Source organism: Procambarus clarkii, chromosome 81 (assembly GCF_040958095.1).
Source record: "Procambarus clarkii isolate CNS0578487 chromosome 81, FALCON_Pclarkii_2.0, whole genome shotgun sequence".
In the NCBI taxonomy this organism is placed as follows: domain Eukaryota; kingdom Metazoa; phylum Arthropoda; class Malacostraca; order Decapoda; family Cambaridae; genus Procambarus; species Procambarus clarkii.
This window is the reverse complement of record NC_091230.1, coordinates 9,820,168-9,829,511: the sequence shown is the minus strand read 5'-3', so window position 1 is coordinate 9,829,511 and position 9,344 is coordinate 9,820,168. Positions and strand designations below refer to the sequence as shown.

Genomic DNA, 9,344 nt, shown 5'->3' with positions numbered 1-9,344 from the left:
ATAAGAAAAAGATACAAGAAAAATATACAAGATAAAAATGACATAAATGAATACCACAAATATAAAAAGTAAAGGAAGAGAGAAGCTAGAAGAGACAGGAAACGAGAGGTGTTAGAAGAGAGGAGGAAAGGAGAGATTAAAAGACAAGAAAAACAGGAGAGAAACGTAAAAGAAATAAAAAAAAGGGACATTTGTGAGGAGAGAAAATAAAGAGACCAGAGAAGACCATATATCAAGAGTGAGGATAAAGACTTATATATTTTCTTAGTAGACATCCTCTGGCTCTTGTTGCCCTTCTTGTATACGAATTGTACTTGCAAGTTTTCCCTGAAAAGATATTAACAAAATTAATATTTAATTATTTATTTATATAAATTACACACACACAAACTTACATATTATATATATATATATATATATATATATATATATATATATATATATATATAATATATATAGACCAGAGACCAATTATATATATATATATATATATATATATATATATAATTTCGTAAACCTCACCCTGTAAACATTCATGTTTCTACATGTTAAACAAGCTACGAGGATGAGGGAAGGGGATGTTCCCTCCATGCTGGATATTATATTTACCAGGAAAGAGAAAGATATATTTATCATTCAGTACCTCCCTCCTTTGGTACCTCCCTCCTTTTACCCAAGTGACATGGTCACTTGGGTAAAAGTGACCATGTCTTTTTGGGAATAAAGTATGCAATGCATTATAATCTGGAAGAAAATGAGCTTGAAGCAGTTGAAAAACCTGACTTGTGGAGAGGTCATTATGGGGAACTCAGATATTTCCTTAAGGAATTTGACAAACACTTGCTGTTAGGACATGAAGTAAATGAGATGTATGTCAAGTTTTGTGAAATATATGATAATGGCACAACAAAATTTATACTAAAGCAGAGATGCAGAACTAGGAAAAGGGGAAAAATTGCCCAAACATACAAGCAATACACAGATGCGAGAAACAACAATAGCAGTAAGGAGAGGGGCAGAAAGACTGACTTTCGGTCATATTCAACAACACAAATATACATACACACACACACACATTATTGGAAAAAATTGGAATTGGAATATTGGAAAAAATAATTAAAACTAAATGGGTAGAACACCTGGAGAGAAATGATATAATTTCAGACAGACAGTATGGTTTTCGATTTGGAAGATCCTGTGTATCGAATTTACTCAGTTTCTATGATCGAGCAACAGATATATTACAGGAAAGAGATGGTTGGGTTGACTGCATCTATTTGGACCTAAAAAAGGCATTCGACAGTTCCACATAGAGAGGTTGTTCTGGAAACTGGAAAATATTGGAGGGGTGACAGGTAAGCTTCTAATATGGATGAAAAATTTTCTGACATAGAAAAATGAGGGCAGTAATCAGAGGCAATGTATCGGACTGGAGAAATGTCACAAGTGGAGTACCACAGGGTTCAGTTCTTGCACCAGTGATGTTTATTGTCTACATAAATGATCTACCAGTTGGTATACAGAATTACATGAACATGTTTGCTGATGATGCTAAGATAATAGGAAGGATAAGAAATTTAGATGATTGTCATGCCCTTCAAGAAAACCTGGATAAAATAAGTATATGGAGCACCACTTGGCAAATGGAATTTAATGTTAATTAATGCCATGTTATGGAATGTGGAACAGGAGAACATAGACCCCACACAACCTATACATTATGTGAGAAATCTTTAAAGAATTCTGATAAAGAAAGAGATCTAGGGGTGGTTCTAGATAGAAAACTATCACCTGAGGACCACATAAAGAATATTGTGCGAGGAGCCTATGCTACGCTTTCTAACTTTAGAATTGCGTTTAAATACATGGATGGTGATATACTAAAGAAATTGTTCATGACTTTTGTTACGCCAAAGCTAGAATATGCAGCTGTTGTGTGGTGCCCAACAACAGAAGTTGGCCCATATCTTAAGAAGCACATCAACAAACTGGAAAAGGTGCAAAGACATGCTACTAAGTGGCTCCCAGAACTGAAGGGCAAGAGCTACGAGGAGACGTTAGAGGCATTAAATATGCCAAAACTAAAAGACAGAAGAGGTGATATGATCACTACATACAAAATAGTAACAGGAATTGATAAAACCGACAGGGAAGATTTCCTGAGACCTGGAACTTCAAGAACAGGAGGTCATAGATTGAAACTAGCTTAACACAGATGCTAAAGAAATATAAGAAAATTCACTTTCGCAAATAGAGTGGTAGACGGTTGGAACAAGTTAGGTGAGAAGGTGGTGGAGGCCAAGACTGTCAGTAGTTTCAAAGCGTTATATGACAAAGAGTGCTGGGAAGACGGTCTCATCCTTTAACTACACTTAGGTAATTACACACACACACACACATACATATTATATATATATATATATATATATATATATATATATATATATATATATATATATATATATATATATATATATATATATATATATATATATATATATATATATATATATATCGGACAATTAGTAAAAAAAAAAAAAAAAATTTAAATTATTTTACCTTGTACCTAGATCCACCAGGCCTGTTTGGTGCCTGTTTCAGTACTTCAGACATCTGGAAGGTCACATCCTCCTCCTCAACTTGTGGATGTGCGTTGATAGATGATTCTGTAAAATTAAGTTATTTATATAATAATAAATTCAGTATAACAATAATATTCTGTAAAATTAAAAGTAATTTATACATCAATCAGATAAAACTCTCCAGAGATGGTGATACACAACATATAAAGGACAAGTTTCAGAACAAAATATGCATTTAGGAATAAGGTTTTGTACATGTAGGTAGCACATGAGAAAATAAGTGGAAGGTGATCAAGTTTATATTAACATGTTAATGGCTTTGTTAAGGCTTTGCAAGAATGAAAAAATATTAATAATATAATATCACCTACCAATTAATTGTACATCATTTATAAGTCAATTATTTGCATTATTATTATTCAATACTAATGATATAAAAATGCATTTTGTAATCTACTATTTATGCAAGTATTAAGCACAGGATCATGAAATAAACTGCAAAATACTGTAATGGATAAACCAATTAAGTTTACATTTTCCTATAGCTAAGTCAGTCAGTTCTATTAGCAGCAGAGAACAATTATGCCCAACCTCTATTAAATGAAACAATCTTAAGAGCAAGTGATAGAAATATAATCATTTATGCTTGGGAAATATTATGGAATGGTTCCAAATATGAAAAATATTAAGTTTTTTGGTTAAAATTTTTTAACTTAAAATTTACATTTTTAAGTGAATTTTAAACTTTAAAAAAATTATTTAATTTTTTGGTTACTTACTTAAAATAACATTATATAGTTCTTGTTTTTGTAGAAATGCCAATTTCTTCTTTTGCCCTTCCAGACTGTATAGTGACCACAGGCCGTTTGTTCATATCTTCATTATTCTTCGAACTGTGGTTGCACAATCAGACCCACGTACACTGGTTAAAAGCATCACCTAAAAGCAACAACAAAAATGTAGTACACTGACGAATTTTGAATATATATATATATATATATATATATATATATTATATATATATATATATATATATATATATATATATATATTATATATATATATATATATTATATATATATATATATATATATATATATGTCGTACCTAGTAGCCAGAACTCACTTCTCAGCCTACTATTCAAGGCCCGATTTGCCTAATAAGCCAAGTTTTTCTGAATTAATATATTTACTATAATTTTTTTCTTATGAAATGATAAAGCAACCCTTTTCTCTATGTATGAGGTCATTTTTTTTTTATTGGAGTTAAAATTAACGTAGATATATGACCGAACCTAACCAACCCTACCTAACCTAACCTAACCTATATTTATAGGTAAGGTTAGGTTAGGTAGCCAAAAAAAGCTAGGTTAGGTTAGGTTAGGTAGGTTAGGTAGACGAAAAAACATTAATTCATGAAAACTTGGCTTATTAGGCAAATCGGGCCTTGAATAGTAGGCTGAGAAGTGCGTTCTGGCTGTTAGGTACGACATATATATATATATATATATATATATATATATATATATATATATATATATATATATATATATATATATATATATATATATATATATATATATATATTAGTTGATTTTATACCCGCATTAGGTCAGGTGATAATACAATGAAGGTGAAAACATGGGGGGATACATAAGGGATAAACATAGGGGCTGCAGAAGGCTTATTGGCCCATACGAGGCATCTCCTATCTAAACACAAAGATTAATCCAGTGTAATTGGCCTGTTATGTTGTAACATAACATATATATATATATATATATATATATATATATATATATATATATATATATATATATATATATATATATATATATATGTGTATATATATATATATATGTATGCCATATACATATATATGCTATGTTGTATGCTACAACTTGGCTGATAATAAAGCCATTCACAACTGCAGGCCTAATAAAAAAAGGAGGTGGCATAGCAATATCTTACAAAGACACCTTCATCTGCAATAGTCTCATTAGTAATAGAGACGACTATTGTGAATATACCTTTGCCAAGTTCTCCAGTAAATCCCTTAAATCCTCCTTGACTATAAGTGCCATCTATAGATTTCCCAATACCGACATAGCTTCATTCTCAGATAACGTAAGGAATCTTATCATAAATAACAATCTCAACAAAAATCAAACCAACTTAGTGGTTTGTAATGGTGAACAAAACATGCAGATACTTATATATAACCTGTGAATAGAGTGTAATAACACTAAAACTATTTGTTTATTGTTTTATGACCATAATAATTGAATCACTAATATGATTCACTAATATATAATCCTAATAATAATCACTAATATATAATCCATTGAGCATGCTGCATCTCTTTCAGTCTCTTTGCAATTTGAACAAGAGGGTTTTTAATTGATCGAACCATATTCTTAAAGTAAAGTAAATGAGATGTATTCCATATTTTGCAAAATATACGATGAAGGCACACAAACATTCATACCAAAACTGAAGGGCAGGATTTATGAGGAGACATTAGAGGCATTAAATATTCCAAACTAGAAGACAGAAGGAAAAGAGGAGATATGATCACTACGTACAAAACAGTAACAGGAATTGATAAACTTGATAGGGAAGATTTCCCGAGACCTGGAATTTCAAGAACAAGAGGTTATAGATTTAAACGAACTAAACAAAGATGCCGAAGAAATGTAAGACAATTCACTTTTGCAAACAGAATGGTAAACGGTTGGAACATGTTAGGTGAGAAGGTGGTGGAGGCCAAATCCGTCAAAAGTTTCAAAGCATTATATGACAAAGAGTGCTGGGAAAATGGGACACCACGAGTGTAGCTCTCCATCCATCTGATTGATAACCCAAATGAATTTTTCATGGATATGATACCAACATCAAATCATAAATCAGATGTGATCCTATCCCCACTGGATTTTGAAGAAGCCATAGACAGTATGCCTATGCACTCTGCACCAGGCCCTGACTCTTGGAACTCTATATTCATCAAGAACTGTAAAAAACGTTATCGCAGGCCCTTCACATTCTTTGGAGACAAAGCCAAGATACTGGCATTGTCCCTGACATACTAAAAACAGCAGAGATAGCACCGCCCCATAAAGGAGGAAATAAGGCAGAGGCAAAAAACTACAGACCGATAGCACTAACATCGCACATCATAAAAATCTTTGAGAGAATGCTAAGAAGTAAGATCACAAAATACATGGAATCACAGCATCTCCATAACCCCAGACAACATGGTTTCAGAACAGGGCGCTCTTGCCTATCACAGTTGCTGGACCACTCTGACATGGCACTAGATGCCATGGAAGACAAACAAAACGCTTTGACAAAAAAAAGCCTTTGACAAATGTGACCATTGTGTTATTGCACATAAAATGCGTTCAAAAGGAATTACCGGAAAAATAGGCAGATGGATATACAACTTCCTGACTAATAGAACCCAATGTGTAGTAGTCAACAAAATAAAATCTGGACCATCAACCGTAAAGAGCTCAGTCCCCAAGCGTACTGTGCTTGCTCCAATACTTTTTCTCATCCTCATATCGGACATAGACAAGGACACAACCTATAGTACTTGATCATCCTTTGCAGATGACACTAGAATCTTCACGAGAGTAGGCAACATAGAGGACACGGCAAACCTCCAATCAGATGTAAATCAGGTCTTTCTATGGGCTACAGAAAATAACATGGTGATTAACGAACATAAGTTTCAGCTCATGCGCTACGGAAAAAATAAAAAATATAAAAACGGAAACCACTTACAAAACTCAGTCAAATCATAACATTGAACGGAAAAGCAACGTAAAGGATTTGGGTGTACTGATGTCAGAAGGCCTTACATTTAAAGAACACAATAAAGTAGCCGTCACAACTGCAAGAAAAATGACAGGATAGATAACAAGAACTTTTCACACTAGAGATGCTATACCGATGATGATAGTTTTCAAGACGCTAGTGCTCTCTAGAGTGGAATACTGCTGCATAATGAAAGCCCCTTTCAAAGCTGGAGAAATTACTGACCTATACTTATGCATTTATCTTCGGTTTAACACAACAGGCACCAGACACACGCTAGGCATCATACACACTAGGATAAAACAAACATTAGGCTGGAAGTCAGAAAAGAATTCAAAGAATTTTACTGGAAAGGCTTGCTGTTAGGAAAGGAAGTAATTGAGATGAATTAATGCACAGTATGTCAATTTTGTGAAATATATGATAAAGGAACAAAAACATTTATACCAAAACAAAGATGCAGAACTAGGAAACAGGATTTGTTCAACTGAAATTTCAAGACGGACAGAGACCAAAAGACACAAAAATGGAATCAATATACGAAGAGGCCAAACCCCCAAACATACCAGTAATACAAAGAGAAACAACTACACGGCAGTGAGGAGAGAGGCAGAAAGAAATTTTGAAAAAAAGGAACAAACAAATGTAAAGTAGAACAAATCATATTCTATAAATACAGCAACAACCAATTGCAGGTAAAGGATAATATTCAGAGCTTTTAAATGCATGGATGGCGAAATACTCAAGAAATTGTTCACGACTTTTGTTAGACCAAAGTTGGAATATGCAGCGGTTGTATGGTGCCCATATCTTAAGAAGCACATAAACAAACTGGAAAAGGTGCAAAGACATGCTACTAAGTGGCTCCCAGAACTGAAGGACAAGAACTATGAGGAGAGGTTAGAGGCATTAAATATACCAAATATACTACACAAATATATATACTACACATGCACAATAAACTACCCTACACAGGCTGAGTATGGTGTGTACAATAAATTATTAGCTAAAAGATAAGACTGAGTTTGTATAAATGGGGTTAAGTCAGAGTGGGAAAATGTAAGTGGAGTGCCTAAAAACCCTGTCCTGGGACCTCTGTAATTCATAATATATACAAATAATTTAGACTCAGGTTTGATCAGCAATATTTGAAAATTTCCAGACGATACAAAAGGGATTTTTTTCTGGATTCAGGATTATTTTTTTATGGCTGAAAACAGGTTTTCAGCAATAAAAGAAATACAGTATTGCTGGAACAACCGTCGACATCTTCAAGAGAAAACCTGAACATCTTCAAGAAGTGAAGATGACCTTGAGAAGAAGTATAGGTTGGGAGAAGTATAGGTTAGGAATTGTCTCCAAAGAATTCTCAAAGAATTACTCGTTATTGCTATCCAAGATAATTAGACGAGCCAAAGCTAAATACTACGAAGATAAATTTACCCAAATAAAGAGTACCTTACCTAAAAATATGTATGTACCTTACGTAAATAAACATTTGATTTTGAAGTGCCGGACAAACAAGGCTGTGGTGGATATGTGGGCCTGAGGGGCCTGTCCAAGCAACAGCCTGTTGGATCAAGCTCTCACATGTCAAGCCTGGCCTTGGAAGGGCTTGGTGAGTAGAACAACTACCAGAACCCTATAATGCATGTATCAAGGTGTCCAGGCAGTGAGCACCACATAATGCAGTGCAGTCCTGTAAGAATAAGCACAGTAAGTATGGGCATGGAGGGGGTGCAGCAGTGGCTTGTGAAGGGCTGGAGAGTAAATGGACATGCCCAGGGGTAAAAAGCATTAGGGTAACAGAACATAGCCCATAAAAATAGTAATGACAATGAATGAATAATTATATGAATGCAATAATACTTCATATCTCAATAGGAAAACTAAGCAGGGTGCAAGACAAGGTACTGGTGGTGATAGTGGTTGGTACAAGTCCTCACATCCCCACAGACACCAGTAACAGCCCTCACCTCCCAACACAGTACCCTTGTAGCGAGTTAATCTTATACTCGCTTCATTATCTTATAGCATAACTAATTAACACTAATTACAGAAGCTACACAGGTGATACTTTGGTGTGAGTTGAGCGCACTGAGCGTCGGTATCGGTACACCCTTGTTCCTTAACAACCCTTTGGACCTTTATTACAGAAAAATAGAATCAATTAATTTAATAAAATATAAAATATAAGTGCTTACTTACGATAATACTATCGGTGGAACACAAAATCTTCTTCTTCTTGATAGTAGGTGCAGTTTGCATGAAGGGTTAGTCCTCGCCATGACTGAACTGACGACAAAATGGCCGATGTGTTGATATGGCGTCAGTTGACGCTGTGACGTCACAGGTGAGGGACGCTTTGCGCATTACTCCCTCGTACTTAAAAAGTACTACAGGTACTTTTTGGTTTTATTTTTGAATATGGCAGAAGTTGGACAGCTTTTCAAATCATTATAAGGGAGTGAGTTCCATAAACTAGGTCCCTTTATTTACATAGAGTGTTTACATAGATTAAGTTTGACTCTGGGGATATCAAAGAGATATTTATGTCTGGTGGGGACGTGGCCATGTGTTCTATTACATCTGTCCAGGAAGAGTTTCAGAACAGGGTTTGCAGTTAGAAAAAGGGCTTTATAAACGTAATTTACACAGGAGAATGTATGGAGTGAATTTGTTTAGCATGTTTAAGGATTTGAACAAGGGAGCTGTGTGTTGTCTGAAGGTAGAGTTAGTTATTGTCCTGATAGCAGATTTTTACTGGATGATGATGGGCTTGAGGTAGTTTGCAGAGGTTGAACCCCAAGCACAAACGCCATAAGAATGATAGGGATAGATAAGTGCATAATAGAGTGAGAGGAGAGCAGAGTAGGGTACATAATATCTGATCTTAAACAGTATACCAACTGTTTTAGAAACCTTTTTAGTTATGTGTTGTATA

The 9,344-nt window shown here is 34.4% G+C and overlaps 1 long non-coding RNA gene across 2 annotated transcripts in view; it reads right to left on the bottom strand.

The window, feature by feature from the left end:
- Nucleotides 1-9,174, bottom strand: part of LOC138358050 (uncharacterized) — a 351,893-nt gene extending 342,719 nt beyond the window's left edge. The window contains exons 1-3 of one of the 2 annotated variants that reach the window (XR_011225219.1): nt 8,609-9,174; nt 7,864-8,099; nt 2,560-2,666 (exon numbers count right to left, since the gene is read on the bottom strand). This is a non-coding gene — a long non-coding RNA (uncharacterized lncRNA). Of the gene's footprint in view, nt 1-2,559; nt 2,667-7,863 lie in introns of both variants that reach the window. The other variant, XR_011225218.1, reaches the window with a different exon arrangement.
- Between the last annotated feature and the right edge of the window lie 170 nt (nt 9,175-9,344).